Here is a 26,828-nt window from a genome sequence, read left to right as displayed (position 1 = left end):
CATGGACATCATCTCTGCGCCAGCTTTTCCAGTCCCGCTTGGAAAAACCACATCGCCATTAATCGTCTGTCGCAACATATGTAAATATTGTAAAAAAAATCCCATTGGTTACGGATTCACACCCATTGTGTTCTCAAACCCTAAAACTAATTTTATAAAAATATCTTTTAAATGAAAGTATTTTATTAAAAACGCTAAAATATTTCTTACTACATTAAAGTTTTTCAGAATACTTAAAGAATGTTTGTCTTTATTACCTGCTAAAGTTTTAAATAATTTATTGGACAATTTTTAAAGCATAAATAATAAAATAAATAGATATTAAAATTATTAATAAAATAATCAGAATTATTCCTAACACAAATCAATATAATAATAGATTTATTTAAAATATATAGTTAAGACAGTGTTTAACAAATTTTATCACGGAAGAAGAAAAATTGCTTTTTCAAGATTAATTAAATTTGACTACAACAGAAATCTGGTAGTAAACTAAGAATATATAATAGAGTTTAATTTTATCGAATCGATTGGCAAAATGCAAAACAATTGAGAAATGGATTGTCTATGAATAAACCGTAATACAATTATAATTAACCTGATTGTTATCAATATTATAATAGTTTTTCTAGATATACGATAAATAGAAGTTATGACATAGTGAAGCACAAAAAATCGTCAAAAGAGTTCATTGAATGTTAACAACGGCTTATAAAATATTTTTTGAAAAAAAATGTGTAAATTTGATTATCCATGAATACTATTGCTCACTTTGAAGTATCTTTAAATATCTTTAACGTTTGTGTAATGCAATTTCGATACACAAAGAGCTTCCGACGGAATCGTAAATTTTCTCGAATCATAATGAAACGAGTAACCAAACAAGTAAGCAGCGCGTGGGTTCATCATCACGAGACCCCTTGTGTGGGGAGTCGGTCTTAAACGCGAAGGGCAAAAGTGAATAACAAACGACTGATTACCACTCGTCTCGATCAAAGAGCGGAGAAAAGAAGATGACAAGTGCTTGCTTTGATGTGCCGATCAAATGACAGGATTGCTTTTCGATGGTCGATTGTAATGTTTGACATTTGTTCGATAAATATAATCTGACATCTGTAATTTCATGAATGAACTAAAATTGAATCATTTAAATATATCCTTTTTTATAATATTTAAAAAATTATATATGAGTAACTAAAGACAAGAGGCTATTTTAAAAAGTAATTTTAATGTCTAGAAGTCATTATGGTTAAAGTCTGAATAAACATTTGCCAACGCACAATCAATGCGTCAAGTTATATATTTATCCAACTAACCATATATAAATAAATGCAAAGTGAAAGTTTTCAATGCCAAATAAACTATTTGCAAAATTAAGATTAGAGTCGCATTGAAGCCCGGGGCGCTTTCAGAAGTATTCAGTTCAAAGATTCAATTAAAATGATTAGTTTTGCTTTGAAGAATATTTTATTGAATAAATATACGACATCGCTTATCTGCTTTTTGCCATTTCGAGAAAGTTTGTCATATGGAATTTGTTTAAAATTATGTAGTTGTATACGATCGATGTTGAAAGTCCACTTCTGAGGTCGTTTGGCGTTAAGAGCTTACCAACAACAGTCCAACGCCGCAAATTGTAGTCGTTGTGTTCCGTTCACTAGTTGTATACAACGAATTTAGCAACTGCAGCGAAGCCAAAATCCTTTTAAACCATGAACTTAACAGTTGTTAATAGATGTTGTATATGTAGTTAGTGAGTGCTTTGTGGATTTGATATCGTTCATTACTATTATATAAGTATTATTCTAATCATTCTTAAGACTTATGAAGCAATATATATTATAATGTACTTATATTTTTATTTATTTCTATGAGAAAAAGCAAAGCTATTACAAATACGGTCTGAATAAGCTACATTAATTAGAAGCACCGCACGCTTCTTTAGTACTTTTATAATAAGTGTTTCATTATGAATGTAACCTTAAAACTGAATACGAACGACATATTTGTATCGGCGCATTATTTTACACTTAACTAGATTATTGTTTAGTTAAACTTTGCAGTGCAGTATAATCAATACATATTTTTTATTTTTCTTATGACCTAAACTTTAATGACAAGCTACCAACAAAGCGCCACGCCATCAATAAAGTATCCAAGCAACTTTAATAATATATTTACATATAATATATCAAACGCAAATTAAATTTGTCAGGAGTACACCGTGCCTCGGCTAGGATTAAATAATTCCCTAACGTTATTTACAGTTTTCGTTCGGAGATTGTCAAATCTGTCTCGCTGGAATAAATAAGTTTGGTGCGTGGGATACCTTAGATCTCCCTCTGGCCCTTAGGGTGGGTAGGTTGGGTCTGTTAAATAAATTAGCCGCCATTCGACGATGCTGTTCTGACGACGCCGCTGAAATATTGAAGCCGCTTAAGTCGACCGGAAAACCCTGTCAATGCTAGTAGATGTAAAAAGACGTGCAGGTGTCGTGGATGTTACTTGTCTCTGATTTCCTCTCGAAATGATACTGTATTTTAAGCCGCTTTTGCGACGTTCAAGATTTATATTTAAAATTGTTGATTAAATCTGATAAATTCATTGATAATAAAAAAATGTTATAAACTAAGGATTTATTAACCAATTAAAATTTGTGTTTATATTTAATAAATATTATAAGTTTAAATTATTTTTTAATAGTTAATTATTTAACCTAATAACTATAATGACACAAGATATATTTAAGCTCAATAAGCACGTTCATATTGCTAGATTAAATTAAGTTGACAGTTTAGCGAAAATAGTTTAGTATAGAAAAAAATCGGGTCAAGAAAAATCCCTGCAGGATTCCCATCTGAATTTTCTTATTTCATTGCTAGAAGATTAATAATGAATTATGCGGAGGAATTTATTTAAAAATCGTCATACCAGACTGCTTAAAGTATTTATGACACCCAGAAAATCCATGTCGATATCAATAGGAAGATTAAATTTTTTTTGCAACTTGAATTAACTATTGTACTGTCAGTTTACTGGATCTGAAGCCAAATTAAGTTTTATTAATAAATGGTGTTGATAAATTGCTAATAAATATAATATATGTAAATTAGGGCTATTTTCCTTTGAATTGTAGATTTTTTTTTAATGTTACCAACTTAGCTTGCTAAATTAAACTATAAACACCAGCGGTTTATTTTTCTTCATATTTTTAATAGATTTTAAATAATAATAAAATGGTGAATATGAAAATAGTGATCTATTGTATATAATATTATGATTTTTAAATTAAATATTGCACTAAAACGTTTTATAAAAAATAAAAAAATTCTTAATATATAATAAATAATTAACGTTAAATTTTATTTTAATACGCGGTTTTTTTGAGATCAATAAAAAAACACTAAAAAAACAATATTTTTTTTATTGATTAGTATAGATCTAAAAAAAGTTAATTTAAGCGCTTTCAAAGGCATAAAAAGTAGTACTTCTAGTTATGTAAAAATATATAAAAGTATTGTACGATATAAGCTTTTTAATTAAACTTACGCCATTATTGAAAATAAACACTGTATTTCGAAGAGATAGACATTAATTACTTGACAACATAAACATAAAAAAGTCTCTTACCACATGTGGTGATAATTTCTCTACAAAAATAATAATAAGTAGTTATGATATAAAGAACATTATATTCTCCAGACTTTGCTTCCCCCTACTATTAGATAATGCTCATTATTTGTTTCGGAAAATAAATAATCAATATTGGAATTCAATACACTTGATTCAATGTTTGCTTTAAGGCAACTAACATTTTACGGAGATAGAATCAATAAGCTTGGAGAGATGTTAGTTTTATAGCAACTGATACAATATATATATATATATATATATTTGATTGAATATATTCAATAAAAGCTTTTTATTATTTTTTTAGCTGATTAGTTAATATATTTTTTTAATGATCAATCATGAAGTTTAACACATTTTATTTAAAGCATTTAACATTCTAAATAGATAGATTTATTAAGCTGCAGAAAAATCAGTTATATAACAACTTAGAGAATATCTACATATTTTAAATTTGACTACATATACTTATTTTTTAACCGATAAGCCTAATGCTTTTTTTTCATAATACTAATTTTTTGTTTCTAATTAAGCAATAATGTATTTATCTCTTATATATTTTCACTAATCAAAATAAACCCTTTTATTGCAAATAATATGCTTATTAAAGCAAATTAAAAAACATTAAAATTGTTAAGATAATATGTTCAGGTCTAATTTATGCAACATAAATTTTGTCAAAAATATAGGGATGTAAAGTAATTAGTTTACACGCAGCATGATATTATTTTAACTAAAAGTAAAAATAAAAATAACGTTATTATAGCACAATGATAAAATATATGTTTATTAAGTTCAGTCGATAGTTTAAATTTTATGTGAACTCAGATAAATGTATATATTACATATATATTTTATAATTAAAATTCCGTATTTTTCCTACCACAATTATATTTTTCCAGTTTTCCTAATTCGTTCAATTTTTTTACACATTATCTATAAATGATATAAACAATAACGATAATTTATTAGCATATATTTAGTTATATTTAAGTAATGGTTATGATTATATTACATAAACACACATTAATATTGGTTATTATTTTACTCAATGCAAACATCATGCTATTTCTAATGAAACAATATTATTTGTATATTAATAACATCAAAAAGCATAAATGTTACTTCAACAAATAAAGAAGATTTAAAAAAAATGTAGTTAAGTATTTTTTGCTATTATTTACAGTTAATTACATCTTTACCCTTAAGCGAAATAAATAAAAATTATGAATCGAAAAAATTGCTTTTATTTATAATAATACAATGTATAATCGATCAGATTATGTTCAATAAGAGCACAATACACTATTTGAGGATGCTCACTGATTCTTCAGAACAAGCGAGATTAAACTTAGAATAAAATCTCAGATTGGATCCAAACAAATACCTGAATCGAGCTAGCTAAATCTGACATGGGAAAAGGTCTCTCGATATATACATACCAGAGGCACTTTTGACGATTGGTTCCTGGTTCGCAGGGATGAAGCTCGAGTGGCAATTAATCAACAATGGGATGCGAATTCTTTCCACGGTTCACAGCATCGTTCTGGTTCGGTTCATTAGAGCTCATTGTTTTTGTTTTCGCTTGACCGTGAGAGAAGAGAAAAAACGGTAACAGGAAGCCTACATTGGCGCTAGACACGATACCAATATCCTTTATTGGATTTTAGCATTTGTTCCAACTATTTTAACGTAAAAATCGTGATTTATCGCGTCATTTTACATCGTAATTTTATTATTTTAGGCTTATGCGCCTTTTTAGTATTGAACATAAATAGATTTGGTTTTAAAATCATTAAATATAGTTTTAAAAATCAACCTGTACTCTGTAAATGATAAATGCGTTATAAAATTACTTTGTGAAAATCTACTATATTTTTTTTATATTGAAATCACAATGTAGTCACAAAAATATAAATTTAACTATTATAATGTATATTAAGGCCGTAAAATAAATCATTTTATTTTCAAGTTACCATAACCATGCTTTGTTTAAATTAAAAAACTTACCAGTTATTTAACTGATTTGAAGATAAGCAAAAAAAAATATTTATCAACTCACAAAATGCTTATATTACGCTGCAAATATAAAATGCATAATATTACTATAAACTAGATAAAAAAATTTCATGTATAATAATAATATGCAACATATTTGTTTATATATAAAAACCACAATTAATCAAAGTATATTTTTTTATATTATAGTTGTAGCTAGTGATTCTTCTTGAGAATTATTTCTCGAGAAAAAATGCTCTTCAAGAATTTCAAAAAAAATCAGAAAAAAAAATTCTGATTTTTCTTGAATTTTTGAAGAGCTTTTCTTATTCAAAATAAAATTCGTACGTATATTTGCAAATGTTTTACAACCGATAAATTATTTTTATCACTGCATTAGTAAGGGTGGGTCTGTACTATATGTTTTAATATATAAACGCTTTCTTGAAAGCTTTAAATTAAGGTCGGAAGTATTTACCTGGCAAAAAATCTTTACAATCTCCTAAATTACTTTAATCGGTCTTATTTTTGTTTTATTAATCTAAGAGCCGCATTAATAATTTAATAATATGAAACCGCTCCGCGTGAAAATTAACAGATTGCAAAAATGTATGAGAACCTTCTAAAGAGCTACGCCATAAAATTTGTTTATTCAATAATATAAATATGCTTTTTATTTTTATCTTTTTTGAAATATTTAACACAGGACCCCAAAATTCTTTCGTAAATCAACGCGTTGTAATCAATCAAAATAAATCGTTCTGTTCTGGGCAATGGATTATTTACGTCCTTTATAACAAGTCATCGTCCTATTTGTTTAATTTTTTAACAATCATCTAGTACTCTGTTTATTAATTATATAAATATATTAACTTATATACTATTTAATTATAAACAAATACTTTATCTGACATTTATTGGTCAAAATTTCTCGAGGATTCTTTTGAGAAGTGAAAATAAGAATTCTCGTAACACATCTAGAATCCAGAATGCCTAGTTATAACTCAAAGTATTTTTTAGTTATACAAAACGTATACTATTAAAAAATAAATTTTAACTATATAAAAAAAAATTAACTATATAAAAAAAAAATTTAACTATATAAAATAAGTATTATAGATTTATACTATAATAAAATGATTTATATATAATTTGGGATTATCTGTAAGGCTTTATATACCTTTAATTCTAAAAATGGATCAAATTATTTCTATAATATAGATAATCATTTTTACATATAATATATAATGTTTTGTTTAACATATAAAACTATGCAAAAAAATAATTCTATGAACCTTTTTTAAATAAAACACTATATTTTTATTAAACAATAAGTATGAGTAAGCTATTTTTAAATGCCACATGAAAAAGTAAGAGTTATTAGCGATGCCTGATACGATCCATATAATAAAATGCTAATATTGTTGTCAACCAGTTTTTCTGCTTCTTAAATGTGATTTTTTTAGTGAATAATAGTAATAAAATATAAAATTAAAATTTACATAATATATATAAAATTATAAAAATATTACAAAAAAATCAGTGGCACATATAACATAATTTTATAAAAATATAAAAACATATGTCATATATATCACTTTATTTATAATATTTGTTATTATTGCAGGCTTCTTTCAAAAGCCTAAATAAAAATTATTTAATTAAAAATTACTAATTTGATTTATTTAATATTGACAAAAAAGCAAATAAACAGAAACAAATATTTTTAATGTGAAACAATCTCGTTTCATTGCTTTGAAATGTAAGTTTTTATATGACAGTTATAAATTTAGATTATTAAAAAAAAGTATATATATATATACATTTAAATAAAATTAGTGTAATATTTAAAAATATTTGAAATGGCAGATGGATCTAATCCATAAAGATACTGAAAAATATTTTATGCTACTAGTGCCTAATTTTCTTTTCATGTTATAGTATGTACGCATTTAAAATTATTTTTACACGTAATATATAAATTACAATGACTCTAAGCTTCTTTTAAATTATATTTACTTAATTTTAATAATATAAATTATTTAAAATAAATTAATCTGTATGAAATAGTAATTATATGTACTGAATAATATATTTTTAATTCGTCAATATGTCACATGTAAAATTTAATGTGTAAGCTTACACATAGAAATAAAACGCACATATGTTTTACAATATCTTTTGTTATACATGTTTTGCCAAAATTTAAGTAATGATAGTACTATGACATAATACATAAATATGAGGCAAACAAATTAGCAGCGCATCGTTTGAGGCTCACGAACGCAGATCGAATCGTAAATTATATCTAATCACACTTACTTATCAAGCTTAATAGTAATAAAAATCCTTATACAATTGTATGCTTTAAGACTTGTTCATTCAATACAGACGTGCCATAAAATTATTAAATTAATATAAAATGTACACAGCGCAAGCTTTCTCGCATTGATGAGAGCCCGGACGTTATGAATGTTAAACGAAATTTAATCTGCGCTATTTTTAATATATTTTCTTTTTGTTATATTAGGAACTCCGTCCTTATTAAGAACTCTGATGGGTCCTTGTCGAAATTGTAGATTAAATTCTTCGAGTAATCTCGAACAAAGTCGAGGCCACACGTACACAACGAAATGAAGCGGACCCGGCGTAATCTTAATAAGGCTTCCGACGAAAGCTGACACATACAAAATTTAAAATTCTCTTAAGGGATTGCCGTAACCCAGAATAATTTTTATGGTTAATTTCAGCAGTGTTATTCAGGTGCGTTACCCAAGGCCCTTTCTACAAACAAAGAGAGCATTGCGCAAAAAAACTTATTCGGTACGTGATCAACGGCCTCCTTACGAATATAATTGCGTTATAATGAAAATTGCTGAAAAAAGTTTTAATGAAAAGCGTCAGAACGATTTCAATCTTAATTAAATGAATAAAGACATTTTCCTGCCATAAACCGCTGGCTATAAATATATAAGTAATACGATATATTTTATTATGCAATATTCAGATTGAGGAAATGTATTAAAGTGTTTTATTATCAATATTTTCCATAACATCATATATACGATTTCTTTATAAAACTCTTTTATTTCATTTAAAACATTTTATCATGAGATTATTTATAGCTTACTGGATCATTTGATATGCCATTTCAATAGCAGCTCGATTAAAATTATCATTTTATTAGTTAATTTATAGATATTTTGACACATTTTATGCTTTTTTATGAACATGCACATTGGTAATATAGCTTAAATTTACACCAATAATTATAATAAGTGTAAAACTTTTCTTTGATTACACAATATTTAAAAAAACAAGATTTTAATATATATTTCGCATTTGCATAGAATACCAAGATTTCACTAAATTTTAATTTTTATCGACACTTTAATATAATTTTCATAAGCAACACAAAATTAACTACATTAATAAATGCGTATAATTTATTATACATACTTGAAAGGTGTCTTTTGTTTTATTTTATAACATTAGTTAATATGTGACTTCAAAGAGTTTTCTCTACTTTTGATTATGTATAAAAGACTTTCAACTAAATCCGATAAACCTCATGTTCATTACTTAAAATGTTTTACACAATTTAGAATCATATATACAGGCGTATGAAACAATTAGCGAAATTTATAATTAAATGATTGCGATCTTAATTAAGCACTAAATAAAGACATTTTCTTACTGCTTAATTTATCGACAAGATAAAATGTTTTTTTAACGGCGTTGTCGAATTCAGTTAAAAAAAATACTGAGTCCATTAATTACCAGAAAAACTAGTCATAGGAAATTAGTAATTTCTAACAAGTTTACTAAGCAATAAAACCCTTTCAAGTCGAGCCGATTCGTGATAACCATCACGTAGAAAGAGCATCGATATAACGTAATAAAACAATTAATAAACGTTTTTATAACTCGCCGTTTAAACGTAATTTAATCGCATTAATAAACCTTAATTGTCTATTTTAAATAATATTTTTTGTATAAAGTTAACGTCTATACTACACAATGCACAATATTAAATATTTAAAATTCTGCGATATTGTAAATATGTCTTACTTATTCTATGATTAATCGATATTAAACAATCTTTTCACATTAGAAATAAAATTATATTTAATCGAATAGTAATCAAATTAAAATAAAAATCAAACTTATTTGTTATATTGCTGTTTATATCTACAACACCAGACATATAACATAATGTATATATGAAGAACAATAGTCTAAAATAACATTTTGGTTTTGCGCATACGTACTCCATAAATAAATAAAATATTCTCGATGCAATTTCTAGTTCAAACTGCAGCATCAGAAATTTTCATACAAATGTATAGTCGATAAAAGGTTATCGAATCATGGCTAGATGGTATCACAGTACATATTTTCAACGACGAGTTCAACGAGCCAAGACGATTGTGTTGAATCAAATAAATTGAGAAACGTCAAACATCTATATTGAATATCGTTTTAAAATAAATCGAAAGATCATAAATGCATACTACGTTTTTTATGCATAGCATATGTGCGGTTGAGCACATATGCCACTGAAAAATGCATCCCACGGAGCAATGTGTGGTTTTTTTATCGTCTGATGAGAGAAGAACTCAAATGATGTGTGACTGCTGGGAAAGAAAATAGTTAGAGTCTCGCATAATAAAATAAATGATGAAAAAATGTTAAGAACACTGAGGGTTGAAAATAATTATGGTATACAAGTGTTACTTTTTTAATTTTAAACCCACAGCAATAATTTTGGTTTAAATAATAATTCATTAGTATGTAATGAAATATTTATACTTCAAAATAAAAAGTAACGCGACTTAAATTACATCAATCAATATTTACATCACAAAGATTTGCTTTAAAATAATGACTAAACAGAACCTTATTATATTATTTGTTTAAAGAAATACACTTAATCGTATTGTCTCTTTGGCAATCAATCTACGACGTGTTTGATACGCGGATAACATCAATCGAATCTCGGTTTCCCAGATACTAAGACAAATGCGAAGTTTCATTGGGATGTAGTTAAATATAGAATGTACAATTTGTACACAGTGTCGAGTAACAAAGATTCAATTACACGAGAGGGGACAGTACCGTTCCCACTCGATGTTTGCCCAAAATTATTGAATTCTTGTTTGATTGACTTGAGAATCCGATTTAAGTGTTGCTAGTGTGTGTGTATATACATCGGAATGAAGGGAAAACTTTAAATTTATATTGTGACATAAGCGGGTTAGAAAACTTTCGAGGATTAACGCGTGTGTGTGTGTTGTTGATATAAGCGTTTTGCATATTTAGCTTAAATTTGTATGCCTAGGATGAGTCTCGTGGGTTTAGAGCTTTCAGTTAACGCTTAAAGTTAAAAAGCGAACAGATAGTGTATATTTATAATATGCAAAATCGCGCAGAGATCGCATTTAAAATAAATATAATATATATTTATCTTAGAGTACCTTTTATATATGGTGGGCGATTACTGTGTAACATAGCAGTTTAACAACATAGTTATTTCTTAATTTTCTTTTACAAAAATAATTACTAAGAATGTTTTTGGCAGATTTTTGAGATAAATGTTTTTATTGAAACATAATAATTTTGTCTAATTAAAATTGTATTATGGCATATAGTGACAATGGGACAAATTTGTATGTGTAATAATTTTTAATAAATTTTATTTAAAAAGATACTTTTTTAATGTTGCAATGCACTTAATATCATAAGTACTACCACGTGAGATTGGAAAAATCTTAAAAAATATATTCTAAGATTTGCTCAAATTGGAATTATTTCTTTCTGAGATAGAGTCGATTGGTCTGCTTATTGTTTTTCGACGCTTCTACTTACAAAATATATTTTAATTTTTATTTTATAATTTAATAAAATAAACTATAATATAAGTAAAAATCTTTTTAAGCCTAGCTAAAAGCTCCCCTGAATTGAAAATATTATTTATGTTTAGATTTACAATCGTTAAAAACAATATTTTTATTTTTTTTGTTTGGTATTTTTTCAACAAAATGTTTTATTTTTTCAGTAAGATTATGTAAAAATAACGTCTTAAGTATTTTGTTTAATTGGTAAATTCTTCAAATTAATTTTTTTAGCTCGTACACGTATCAAAATATATGTAAAAGTATAAAATGATTTCTCGAAAAAATCCTTTTTTTTAATATCCTTGATTATTTTTAAATGCTTCTGCTTACAAATATATTACGTATCTTAAGATAGTTAAGTTTAAAACTTTTAATTATATATTTTTTCATAAAAAAGTTTTAATTTTTAGAATGAATTTTTTTTTTAATTTTTAGAAATTATTAAACACATTAATTGTTCACGACACACTGTCTAAAATGATTTTAAACTAAAGCTTAAAAGCTAAACTAAAGCTAAAAATTAGAATAAAACGAAGGACAACTGCCCAGAAAAATCGAATCTTGGATCCTGAGTCCCTTAAAAATTGCCGAAAAACGTCTTCAAAGCTGGCTGCTAAAGTTTCTGCAAGCGGATGGCCATCCATTTTTTTACAGACAATGAGAATAAGGTTCAATAATGTTGGACTCAGAGGTTGTAAAGGGCAACACATACTGTGGCTTTCAGGAATAAATAAAACTCGATGTTTAGAGTGGGCTCGAAAGCACTGAGATAGGACATCTGAAGATTGAACGAAAGTCATTTGGTCTGATGAATCCAAGTTTGTAGTAATTTTAAACTAATATTGCTTGTTATAAAAAACTTATTTGATTTTTAAATTTCTAAGGCAATATTTTTTTTAATAATCATACTTTTTATTTTATTGCTTTAGAATTTTTAAAATAAATTATTAATAAAAAAAACATTGCTTTAGAAATTTTAAAATAAATTCAATTTATATTATTTTTTTATAATATAATAATATTTTTTAATATATTGTGTACTACACATGCGTCGAAGAGTCTGAGAAGTATAATATATAGCTGGTTGCGTACTACCCAAAGTCAAATATAATGGCGGAAGCGTTATGGTCTGTAGTTGCATGGCAGCAGCAGGGATAAGAAACATGTACACTTGCAAAAATAGTATGAATAATGACGTTTATATTTTAATGTTGGAATACCGTTGGAATATTTCCAAGCACAGACCATGCTACTATCCGATTCCAGCAAGACAACGCTCCGTGCCATACTTGCGTCAAAGAGTTTGACGCTTTTAGAATGGCCCGAAGTTAACAGACTTAGATCCTATACAGCATTTATGGTCAAAAATCAAAGAAAAGTTTGCCCATCACAATAGAAAATTCAAAATTGCGTTGCGAGAAAAATTGCGCCTACTAAATATTAAAAATAGCTTAAAATTAACACTTTAAACAACCTCGATTGATTTTTAATTTATATTTCTACAATTTTTCAGGATATAACAAATGTATTTGAGTGTCCCAATAAAATGTCGAAGCCTGTATATACTACTTAAAAAATACTAAAAACAGCAAAAAAATCACTAAACAATTTTAAAAAATTGTAATAAATTCCATAAGCTTTTAACGAAGCTTTAAATTAAAGGTGACATGCTTAAAATTAAGCATACAAATTAAATAAATATATAATTTAATATATTTTTACGTTTTAACCGCCCTAAATCATAATGGATATACGTACAATTAAAATTATTATTAGATGCTAAATAATTATTTTCAGATCACATTTTTTTTAATTACTATGCTTAATAAATTAATAAATTACTATGCTAAGTCTTCATATTATTTAGTAACTATATCTGCACAAGACAGAGTGTATATTTCTAAGAAAATAATATGGACGTAACAATACATTTGTGACAAATCATGCATTAAACTATACCACACGATTCGGTAGTAATTTAGAATCATTTAGTGTTCCTTGGTATGTATATATTTGGACATTTTGCGTATATATGTGTGTATAATGCGTGGCTCAATTGGCCTCTATATATGTGAAAATCGGCGGAATGAAGTACGGCTCTGAATAAATTTGGCACGAAGTGCCTTCGGTTGCTCCGGCAACGTGTTTGATTCGAGTTTACCATATTATCCGAAGTGGGGATGTTTATAAAGGGAAAATTTCCATTTTCCAGCGAGAGGGATGAAAAAAATATCCGCACACACACACACATACATACAGCTATATATAATATGTGTGTGTATATAAATATAAAGCTTTCGGGCTCGGCTGCAGTGCGGCGTCAACGGCATACGACCGCTCGAATGACCGTATAAACGACATAAATATATATGAGGGTCATTCGAAAAAGGTTTGCGACGACTGAGACCCGGGCCCGTTCGTCCATGAAAGTTTTTAAACGCTAAAACGACTTCGCAGCCCCTACGTATATATTTATTCCTTTGCGGCACCAACCTCAACGACATATCGTTTTTGGTAATAATACGTCTTAAGAGCGTAATTGTGAGCCTTAATATATTGGATAAGACGCAAATGTAATAAAAAGCTTGAGATATATAATATTCAAAGATTTTTGGACCAAATCAATTTTACTGAACAAAATTTATTCAAACTAGACTTATAGTTTTACCAAATTAATTTGATAATATTTAATAGCAAAAGTGTTACTTTTTTATCTTATCAAATACGAATCATATAATAACTACAAAAAATACCAAAATAAATATTATTATTAAATTATTTTATTTATTGGAATGTCAGTACAATATAAAATCACGCGCTAGTTTCATATATGCTTCTAAAATGTGTTACTTTTTTTGTGACATGTTATTAACAATTCAAAAAAATCTAGATAAATCAATTATAATATTACACATTTAACGAGTAGAAAAAACCCGCATTTAGTCGACAGGAAATCTTAACAAATTGACCGTTTAAAAGTGACACAAATTGAATTATTTTAATACAAAAAATATATAATTTTAAACGTCATAATGATGTATTACACGCGCGCAACATACGTGCATTGGCACATGAAACAATTTGTATGTAACTAGAGCGGTCCGAACAATCAGAACGATCAAATATTGCCTGAAGCAAACCGGCATTGTTCGAATATAATAGCCGACGGTAGTTTTTGGGGCTAAAATTAATTATGGATAATATGATATTTAATAACCCGCTCCGGACGCTATTTGTCAATGCGCCGAATGGCGTTTTCGTTAATTGAACGTGAAATTGTATCGCTTCAACGCGATAATCACGCCATAACGCCCATCGATTTGTTATACGAATAATGATATACCAATAGGTCCAAAAATATCCAACCCGAAATTTTAACACGTTATTAGCAAAAAAAAAAATATTAATGGTTGTATACGATAATTAAGGATCGTGATCCTCATATTTTTTTTTTTTTCAATGATTCTCGACACATGTATAATCTTAGGGAAGATGGTTCTCCTAGAAGAGAACTTTCTATCTGTGCCGATGTGATTAAGCTTTGAGAAATGGCAGACGTATAAGATTGAGAATCAATCGCATTATCTTTAGACCATACACTTAAAAAGTGACGCTTATAAGAGAGAAATCAAGCTCGAAATAACAATCATTAACTATGGATGCAAAACAACAATGATATTCGATGCAAAGTTAAACAATTGCCTCTGTCGTGCGTTTCGAATGTTGTGGTTATTGTGCAATACCAGATACCCCGCACGATTTCTCTATGCATTGTTAACACCAAACTACCGTATGCAAAATGTTTATATTATGTTTAAGAACCAAAGATATCGTTTGTCTAATCTCTCAATTTAATATAACTAACAAACCTATTGCCACATGAAAAATCTCTCTTCCATAGTTTAAAATTTTTTTTTTAAAATCTTAATTCTAAAAGAGTTTCAACTATCTGTACAATTATATAAAAGTATTTTAAGCAAATGTATATAAATACTTGTCTTGAAAGTAAGGCCTAATAATGGAAAAGAGATATTGGGACCTAACAATTGCAGTAAAAATTAATAATATTTCACGGACCATCTATCAGCACATCTATCTCAAGACGTTAATCACTCTAATTAACATTTTAGTACCAAAAAAAATACATTTTGTGTGTAAAAGGACAATGCATTTTGTTTCAATTTTTATTTCCCAAAAGGTGATGCAAATGGCTTGCCAACATCCACATTCGCGATTTGCCAGTACTATCTTGAACCATAGATTTGAAATAAGTGACAGGCATACGGACAAAAGACACTTCAGAGACGCCAGACTCGCAGCACAAAACACATCAGTGGATCGTCTAGTATCATCACGGCCGACAATAATTCAACTCGACACTCCAACAAAGAATATTCAACTTTTAAGCCCTGTCATTTTAACTCTATCACCTAATAGCATCATCTACATTTAAATATACATATATGTGGTATCATTACATGCTTAAAAAATTAACTGTCACTAGCTTTTTCATCCCTGTGACCTCAAAACCCAGAAATTTTATTTTAAAAGCCATTTAATGTTTCTGGGAACATATTTAACAATCAATACAATAACTAGTAATCGTATACATTTGTTGAGATTTATGTTTACAATTTTAAAATATCTGTTTAAACCTAATATTACTTTTGTAAGAGTAATTTCCCTGTTTTGAAATAATTAAAAAAAATAGTCACATAGAATCTTTCTTGAGTACTATATATCACTATATTTAAAATTTACTTTCTTTAAACTTTATAAGAATATTAAAATAGCTTTATTAACTGAATAAGATGTTTTTATTACTGCCCTTTTATTGCAAAATACTATTAGCATGTTTATATTATTCTACTTTCAGGTATAAATAAAATATTTATTTTATTTTAAAACAGTATGAAGAATTCACAAAATTAATAATTATTATCGTGAATTTTTAATAAATTCTTACATTATATTCAGAAAAAAAATAATTAGAAAAAAGCGTACTTTGACATATTATCATGAGAGAATCAGGTCTGCCAAATAATTAGACTGACGAAGATCATTTAAGACTTTTGTTATGTCTGCTGATTTATGCAGCACTTTTAAAAATCGTAGAAAATAAAACTTTGAGAGTCCCATGCTTGTTTTAAGATACTTTGCAACGTGTAAGAGACTTACTTTTTAAAGGATTTTTATCATAAATTCTACCAAAAGATCTAGGTTTTTTTTCGTATTATTTTTAAATACACAATTATAATGAATACACGAAATTTAAATTCTTTAAATGAATACTTGAAGTTATCTCATACATATTATTTATAAATTAAAATGCATTAGTGTTTATGCTTATAGTTGCAGAAAATCAAGTGAACCGAAATTTAAATGATCCACGAGTTATCTTAGATTATTCATCAGCAATATTTATCTATGGTTACCCATTGGTATTCATCTGTGTTAAAGTTTTTTTCTCTTAGCTATGCTTAAGTCAACTCAAATTCCATATTTAGATGGAGTATTGTATAATATTTTATATTTAAAAATAAAAAGTCATATATTTTTTTAGGTCTAGTAAAATTCATGATAGATGTTTACTCTGTGTCTAGGTCATATTTGTATATTGGACGGGGAAATCTATTTAAAATTGCCCCAATGCAATAAAAAGTAGTGTGAAATGAGAAACAAACTTTTTTCTTGAATGTAAAAACAACATTTTGGTAACTTATATAATCAAGACAATAATACGAAATAACAGAATATTAAATTAAGATTATTTTCTTAAAATATAATCAGTGTATGAAGTCATCATTAAATTTACTAAAAACGTAGTGAAACTTCGTTAAAGTGTAGTGAGAAGTCGAATTAATTAAAACAGTAATTTTAAAGTGAGCTTTTTTAACAAATTTAATATTAAAGCTCTTGCTTTTGTAAATATATATTTATATATATATAGCTGTTAAAGGATTATACATAGCTTAACATTAAAAATCATATTGAAAAACTATTAAGAATTTCATATTAAAATACCTTTATATACAAAACAATATGCATTACAAGATTTTTTTAAATTAAATGTGCCCAAAAACTTATGCAAATGCTTGTCACCACTAAACAATATATTGTACTCAACGAAACGCGTGGTTATGATACAATGCCATTGTTTTACATTTATTACTATTTTGGTCAGTAAAAGTATCTTATATTTACAATATATTTGCTTATAGATAAACAAGCTGGATAAATTATATTATATTAAACGGAGTTTGACCATACAGCCTATATATTCCAAACAAATATTTTCCTTAATCTTTCAAGCAATTGAGATAACATTTAAATATTCTACAATTTAAGCCAAAGTCATATTAAAACTATAACTATATAGTATAATATTTTTGATGGTATCAAATCTCTACTGTTTTTACATAAGCTTGATACTTTTGGTTATTTATATACATATACCTAAATGATGATAAAAAATACCCCATAGCAAAATGCACTTTTGGCACGATGTAGGGCCGCATAGGGAATTTATCATCGCACTACTGAACTGTCAAAACGGTGTGATTAATTGACGTGTGTGATTTGCGGCGATGGTGATAACGCTTCTCGATTCTATCACCTTGTGTTCCTACCCATTATACATTCATATACATATACAATATAATGGATATTTGTATGATATTATGAAATGTGTGTGCAAACATACTGTGATATATGTATGTGTGCATATCGTTAACAGTTAATATATCATATTAAGTGAATAGAATGGTTCGCGTTAACAAAATATAAAAAAGTTTGCTGCTCCAGACTGTCTCCATCGAGATCATAATCTAATAATAACACCCCCTAAGTAATGATAACATGTGTCGCTCAAAATCGTTACTTTTTTATTTGTTAATATGTATATAAAATTTGCAAGATAGTTTAATTTATATAAAGATGGTGTTACGTATGTATTATATTTACCTACGGGTAAATAAATTCATTATTTCAACAAAATTATTAAGCAGTTAAACTTTAATACAATATTTCCATATACATTCAACGAATTAAAGTATGATCCAAAAACAAAATAGATGATATTTAAAAACAAAAATAAAAACGAGGCGTGTAATTTTACATACAAATCTTGTTATCTTCTCTTTGTTGCAAAAATCTTTTGTACAGTTTATTTTATATATTTTGCCAATTAATTACTGTGAACGTATATTTGAAAGGCGCGTTGATTAAATTTGTATACTCAAAATAAAAAGGTTCTAAAATATAGCCTTATTAAAAATATTTTTGTTTTCGCTAACGAATCTAATAATAAATTGCGTTTTAAAATTTGAATTTAAATATACCACCAAGTTTGTTAAAAAAAATACTTCACTTCAACATATGGAAATTGCGAGAAATATTGGACGTCAAGAAAATATAAAGCAACCGCCAATATTACAGCTCTGGGAAATTAAATTTATTAATTCAAAAACGTTCGAATCGCGTGGATGGTATAAAAAAATTAACGCTTTAATTTAGAAATTTCCCTTTGATGAAAAGTCTTCCGAAGGGATTACGCTGGGGTCGATCTCTGTCGGGAAATTTTTCATCAGAATCATAATTGCTTAACGGGGCGATATAAATCGTTGCCTGACTGAAAAAGCTGTCTTATTCAAATTTCATTATTTGTAATTTCGAAGGATCGCCCTAATCGCGTTTATAGCACAGATACGATTTTTTTTATCAAGGGATCACTTGAAAAGCTCTATTATTAAATTTAAATAAAAAAGCATAATGCAGTTGATTTAGTTTAAACAAAACGCGATTATAAAATATAAGTTACTCAATATCATTTACATACTAGAAAATATATACTTGCTGGTTCAAAATATAAGATATGAAAGACCAAGATTAATTAAAATAATTATATATTACATCAACTCATAAACTAATTAAATTTAATATTATTTATAACTGTAGTTCAGATAGTAGTTTAACTGATAAATTTTAAATATACTGCGCTAGTTTCTAAGACAGGTGTAAACTACAAGTTCGCTAAGGTTTGCGCGAATCGAGAAGTTTTAGTTTAAGACGTCGAAACCGAAATAATTTATCAATATGCTATAAGCACACATATGTAGAATACTAGAAAGCATATCGAGTTACTACCCTATCAAATACAACCGTATATTTAACAAATATTCCAAGTAATTCTAGATAAATATCGATACAACAAATAATATAATATAATAAAATATATATTCCCTAAAATGTAATGATTTATTCAAAAGCTATATTCAACATATTCAATACAAAGTTAAGATCATATTATTTCAATATATGTAATCTGTGAAGTTACAGTATTTTTTAATATATCGTTTAATTCAACTTACAAGCAAATCTATCGCATTGCAAACGAAATTGAATCTGCCTTCAAGGTAGAAATTTCTCTTAGAATAGAATTGCGTTCACTTCAAATAACAAATGATCTATTCAGACGTATGCAAATACATTTTTGACAGCTGTTAAATCGAAATTCGTTCGACTAATTACTTATGATGAATAACCAGAGTGTTTATGAGGTATGTATGACAGAAAAAAAACACAAGAAAATCCTCAGGGCAATATAATCAGACAGGTAATTCCGCGGCTAGTTGGCTACTTGTATCTTGCCACCATTTTCACGCTCGTTCCTTATTTATTATCATTCCACGGTGGTCTTTGTTGAAAAGATAAAATAAAAAATAACCCCCGATGGCCAATTCATTATAATAAATTTGTACGGCCGCATAAATATACATATGTATATCGTTGCATCAAATTTCGGTGCTAGATGTTATCTTAACGGCAATCGTTGTAATATATAGTAATGGATGGCACGAATACTAAACAGGGGTTTATATGAACATACATACAAACGTATGTATATTTTATGCGGGAGAAGAAAAATATCTTGGGTTGGAAAACAAACGGGGATAAGACGTAAATTCGTATATATCTGTAGTATCAACCTTGACCCTACGAGATCGGACAGCACGGGCAAGAACAAGGATGACATAAATTAAATTGTTCTAGCTTAGCCTTATGTTGTGTTCTACCAACGTTTTTTGTTGTATTATGTCACTTTGTATGTGAATTGTATTACATGTATTTACATTATATATATTATACATACATATATTTTAAAATAAACACTTAACTTTATAAAATATATATATATTATAATTGTATATATATATATAATAAATAATACAGTCTAAATATATTGGATCGGTGTTATATTATTATATTTATTGTAAATCTTTTATTGTAATATAAGTGCCGCTATCCAAATGTATTCACCCCGTTGTAACACATTAAAACACTATTAAATTAATATTGAGACGAATCAGTAAATCAGTGATTTATATTTTACTGAATATAAACTATGAATACATTTTACAATCAATTCATATCGAACTAGCTCGATTTTATTTAGATTATTTAGTACGATATTTTATATAAGATTACCAAAATTAAGGAAAACTTTTTTCTGTAATATACTAGTTATATTGACTTATTCCGTAACCAAAACTTCTAATGAAAAAAATAGTTTATAAGAAAAAAAAATGTAAGGCGGAACGGTTCCGATTTTATTCTGTACTAATCGATATAAAAATCGTCGACAAAAATCAATCGACATTGCGGTTTTATTAAACGATTTTGGTGACATTTTTTTGAAAACGTGACGAATTGATTTTCTACGCTGTGCTGGATCTATAAGAAGAATTTGCTGTTATTGAAAGAGAGAGAAGATGGTAATTGATTAAAAGGCCGCGGGGCATTCTTCACGACAGGAAGCCAAGAAAGAAGCGTCACACTCGTCATGCAGCTGAGGAATGAAGGTGGTTTCCAAGGAGGTCAAAGACATCGTTCGACCGCCTTTGGAGACCAACGGATTTACCCGTATCATTTGGAAATGCCAGAACATTGTTATTGTCAAATTAAAAAAATATATTGCACCATTTTGTGTGCGATATATTTGTATAATCGTTTGAAATAACTGTATACTGAATTTTAAAGAATTTTTATTCATGATCTAATCTTCTTTATCTAAGTTATTATTTTAAAATAACTGAGTATTCCAGTTAAAGTATTCAATTATAAAACATATTTTATATTAGTATAATTGAAAAATTACATTCATCAAACAGTAAGATTTAAATAGACGTTAATGATAATTAGTGAAATATCATAATTTTATTAGACAGCAAACATATATTAAAAAAATAATTTTAATTAAAAATTAGTCAACGAGATGAATTGCTATTTTTAATATTTGTACATATTATATTTATGAATAAATTAAATTTATATCTTAAATATAATAGAGTTATTATAAAATTTTGCATTAAAAAAAGAGCTAATGATAGTTTTTAAACTATATGTATTGGAATATACATATATATTCATGTATGCTTCATACATTTTATAGAAACTTCGCACTAATTAAGTTACCAAGATTTGATTTATATGAAGCTTTTAAGTTATTGAATATAATAATAAAATAGCTATTACACAAAATAAATAAGAGTGTAATCAAAAAATACTTGAACATTTACATACTTCATTTATAATAAAAACTAGCTGTCGGTACCTCACTATCGTGAGGTACCGATAGCTAGCGAGTGTGCGAATACCGGACCCTCAACTTTTTGGGTTTTAAATATAATTTTTGCTTCGTTCTGATTTTTTTAAATATTTTTAAAAATTTAATGGTTCAAATTGGACATTACTATTTTGGATTTTCAATGATAGACAAAATAGTTCAATCTATAAAAAACTACTTAACATTTTCAATTCATTTGAAAATAGGTTTACAACTTGACTAAATATTTCCAGAAGAAAACATTTGATATTATTTATTAGATTTACAACGTTAGATTTGATCGTTATATTGAAACTTAGATATTTAATGATAAATCTAAATATTGTATATCATTTATAAATAGGCTTAAAACTTGGCTAGATAATAATAAATTAAAAATTGTACTATAAAATTTCAATACAGCGAAGCTCACGGAACCAAGGAATAAGTTTTGGTGTACTGAAAATTCGTTATATTGAATGTAAGGAAGATGATATATTTTTATTTTTATTTTAATTACTGTAATACTACAGCATCAAAATAACCTTTTATAAGGTTGACAGATCGTTTTTTGTCCTTGTTTAAGGAAAATGTATGAAACACAATAAAATTTGTGAAAAAAATGTTTTATAAAAAAAGTTTGAGGGTCAACGAAACACCTGTAATGTCGCTTTTGAACACATTTGGCACACCCCAAGTCAATGATGAACTGAATTCTTAGAAATATTTTGTCAAGTTATAACGTCATTCTTAAATTCGGAGCAAAATATTTTGTTATACTGAAATTAGTCTTCATTACAATGAAAACATTTTGTATGAAAGTTTTTCGGGGACAAATTAAACATTCGTTATACTGGGAATTTCGTTATTTCGGTATTCGTTACAAAGAGATTGAACTGTATTAATTTTTCAAATAGAATTGTAACCTAACTAAATATTAATAAAACAAAAAAATACCAAAATGTTTTCAACATAAAAAATAATATTAAAACGTAACATTTTGTAATATTTAAAAGTAGGTTTACAGTTTAAATAAATAATATTAATAATAAATAGCATTGGTTACACATCCGCTCAAAAATATTACTGATAATTAAAAATATTTTTTACACCTTACTGACGCTACAACACAATCGACCACCTATAGTTGGTGCAATGTGAGCGATTATAAGTCATTGATTGTGTTTTAGCGTATTTTAGGTGTTTGAGGTCCCGTTTGCGCTTTCCCATAAAGCATACATTAGGGCGTCTTGTGACATCAAATCTCGCGTCTCTTTCTAGCATTCACTCGTCTCTTTCTGATGCCTCGCTACCGCTCGCGCCGACTTTCACTATAGAACCAAACAACCTAACCTTTTTTTAATGATATTGTATTGATTTATTCTCATTTCGGTATATTTTGTAATTGCCCAGAATCATCCAATCTATGACTAACCGAGCTGAAACTGAAATTATCAAGCACCTAATATGTTACTTTAGACCAAAAATGAGTTTTAAAAATATTAATAATTTTGAGACCTTTGTCTATTTTTAATAAAAAATACTTAGACTTATTTTGATTTATATATTTTTTAAAGTAAATGATTTTTCTGCGCAGTATTATATATTTTAATAATTAATAAATGCAAAAAGTTTTCACATTATTTAAAATTAATAATAAACTAAACATATTTGAAATCCATAATAAATAAAGAAAATTTAAAATCCATAATAAAATAAAAAATATTTTTAAAGTTGAAAAAATTATTTTGAATAAATCTTGAAATTTTATTCTGAAACTTTATAAAATATTTAAATTAGTTTTATACAATTTTGTGTAGTTTCCTTTCAAAGGTGTCAGTAAGAGGGATTTTTGCAACACTATGTGTTTAGTAGTTGGTTGTTATCGAATAGTACTTATTTTTAAACTTTGCCCCTTTTTGTTGAAAATATTTTTTCAAAGGAAATTTTAAAAATTCTCTAAAAACTATTACTTTAAATTGGCAACGTTCGCCAAAATTTAAGTACACATTTTTTCTGTTAAGAGAAGCTAATAAAAAATTTACATTATTTATATTATATTTTAAATACCGTATAAACTAAACATATTTTAAAAAAATATTTTTTTTAGAATTTGATGATTTTTATACACATATTGATAAGTGTTTTACAATTTAAATCGATAAAATCAATTTCGTAGTTCGTTCTCAAGCGCGCCGGGGAAATACCATTACCGGTATTCCCCGGAATTTCTTATATGTGACAGTTCTTCTGTCATCGGTCAAGCGCGCGCCGGGATACAGCTTAGTGCGATTAAATAAACAGTGAAATATGTTATAATCACAGCATTTTTCTTAAAAAGTTACAATTGTAGATGATTCAAAGTGATTTACCATTGGAATTATAGACTTTATAATCGAAATTATCAATTATGAGTGTGCCAGTAAGTGTTTGGTTATATGAATACTATATCACGGTTATTCTAACAAAATTACTATTGACTTTCTAGGATCTAATATTAAAAGACAAACAGCAGTGATTTGGCAATTGAAGATATACATGCCAAAGTTAATTAAACATATTACAATGGTAGTAATAATGAAAAATCTCATATTAGTGTAAACAAAAAGTTACTTTTTACCCAATATATAGTATCGTTTACAGTCAATTTTCAGAATCAATGAGAGATCTAATAACATTTACGTATGGCAAACAATGAATGTATGACATATTGCGACTATTTTGAAGAAGATGAAGATATGTCAATCTACGTGTTTAATCCTCTACAGTAATTTCCGTTAATTTTGTTCTTTGTTTGTCGTTCAAATTTAATTTATGGATTATAATAGTAGTAATAATGTGTTCAATGTTTACTCTTATTATTTTTTAATTACTTTTCAGAAGCAATGATGGAACAATTTGATGACCTAAATGGCTACAACGTAGAATTGGTATATATAAACAAAGAGTTAATCTTCTCATGTTGAAGTCATTGTCAGCAAGTATTATCTTTTTATAAAGAACATACTACATAAGTTTGATGTAACTGACTATCTTAAATTTGGCTATTCAGAAAGAGGAATGATGGCACAGAACAAAAATTGTACATATTTTGCCACATCGGAATTAAAAATAACCCACTCTTAGATATTTTGGCTATCGATTATTCCAGGTATGCAATCACATATTTATAATCATTGTAAAATGTCGTTTATTAGATAACATCCAAGAAAGTACACATTTATAAGCTGTCCGACAGCGCCGATTTGATCGACATTAACTTTCAATCCTCACATACTAAGGATATATTACACGTTCATGTTTAAAACATAACTGGTTAATTTAAAATTCTTAAAATCTAACGTATATATGTATTAAATCGGAAAGCAATGATAATGTTTATGTAATATAAAAGTAAAACTCACTTTTCGGCCTCGGAGCCCGGCGACGGGATTTCAAAATTTGAAGATTTCATTACAAAGATTGTTTTATGATTGTTTATCTAATTTAATCAATGTATTCTTCTTATCCTCAACACATTATGTATATATTTAATTTTCATAGTTATAACACACCTAGTTAATTTGCAATCCGATTATTTATAAAAGCAAAAACTCACTTTTAGGCCTCGGAGCCCGTCGCCGGGAATTCAAAATTTGAAAATTTCATTACGAAGATTATTTTATGATTGTTTATCTAGTTTAATCAATGTATTCTTCTAATCCTCAACACATTATGTATATATTTAATTTTTATTCAGTCAAATGACGAATTAATGAAAATTATTGTCGCGTAGCAAAATTTTATTATTAAATAATAATTATTTAAAAGTGTTGTCACGGTACTATCTATTTGAATTTGAATGCTTATTTTTCATTGGTCGACGCTATTTGAATATTTGAATGCTTATTTTTGATTGGTCGAAACAACAGAACGCATTACCGGCGGCTCGAAAATCAATCGGAACAAATTCAATTTTAATTTTTATTATTATTTATTATTATAATTAAATATATTTCCTTTGTTTACGTGTATTGTTACACACCGTTAATACAAAGCGATACGATTTACAGAGTAGATAATTGAACGGAGAATGTTTCGTTTAAAGTTATGCGCGTCCGGAAGCGACGGCGGAAGCGGATTAGAACAATTATATATAAGATATATAATACTTATATTACGGTATAAAAATATTTTTTTCTAACCAAAAAAATTAACTAAATTTTTAAATTAATAAATTGACTATTTTAGAAGACCTATTTGCTACACATAAATAAGTATATAAAGTAATCTTGAATTTGTTGCATATATATGTGAACATATACATACATAAATATTAAAGTGTTTCTCTGACAATACAGTAAATATTTTTTTAATTAAAAAAGATTAATCTCCATTAATTGTTTTTGAAATACATCTGCTTTGAAAAAATGCATAAAAATTAAATTAACGACATTTAACATTATATACTAAATATAGTGTCTAAATATTGTATATTTAAAAAAAAATATAAATACAAAGTATTCTTAAGCATTTATCAAAAAAAACGTAAATTTTGTCAAAATATAGACTTCTAAAATAAAAATAAAAAGTTTTAGATTCACATATCAAATAATAAACATTTTGTATTTTTTATAATGATTTTCAAATATATTTTTGAAGAAAATACATACATATGCCATAAATTGTTATTAAGAAAATTATTATCTAAAATAGCAAGA

At 27.1% G+C, this 26,828-nt stretch overlaps 1 protein-coding gene and 1 long non-coding RNA gene across 7 annotated transcripts in view; one reads left to right on the top strand and one right to left on the bottom strand.

Moving 5' to 3' along the window:
* Positions 1 to 26,828, bottom strand: part of LOC148234949 (irregular chiasm C-roughest protein-like) — a 306,152-nt gene that overhangs the window by 188,200 nt on the left and 91,124 nt on the right. The gene's annotated exons all lie outside the window — the stretch shown is intronic.
* On the top strand, positions 24,372 to 26,268 carry LOC148234950 (uncharacterized). The gene is made up of 3 exons (XR_015809543.1): positions 24,372 to 24,414; positions 24,482 to 24,550; positions 24,617 to 26,268. It is a non-coding gene; the product is annotated as an uncharacterized LOC148234950 (long non-coding RNA).

Source organism: Plectrocnemia conspersa, unplaced genomic scaffold (genome assembly GCF_051122295.1).
Source record: "Plectrocnemia conspersa isolate PC_06_02 unplaced genomic scaffold, ASM5112229v1 ptg000005l, whole genome shotgun sequence".
NCBI lineage: Eukaryota > Metazoa > Arthropoda > Insecta > Trichoptera > Polycentropodidae > Plectrocnemia > Plectrocnemia conspersa.
Note: the sequence above shows the minus strand (reverse complement) of the source record. Positions and strands in the feature narration are given on the sequence as shown.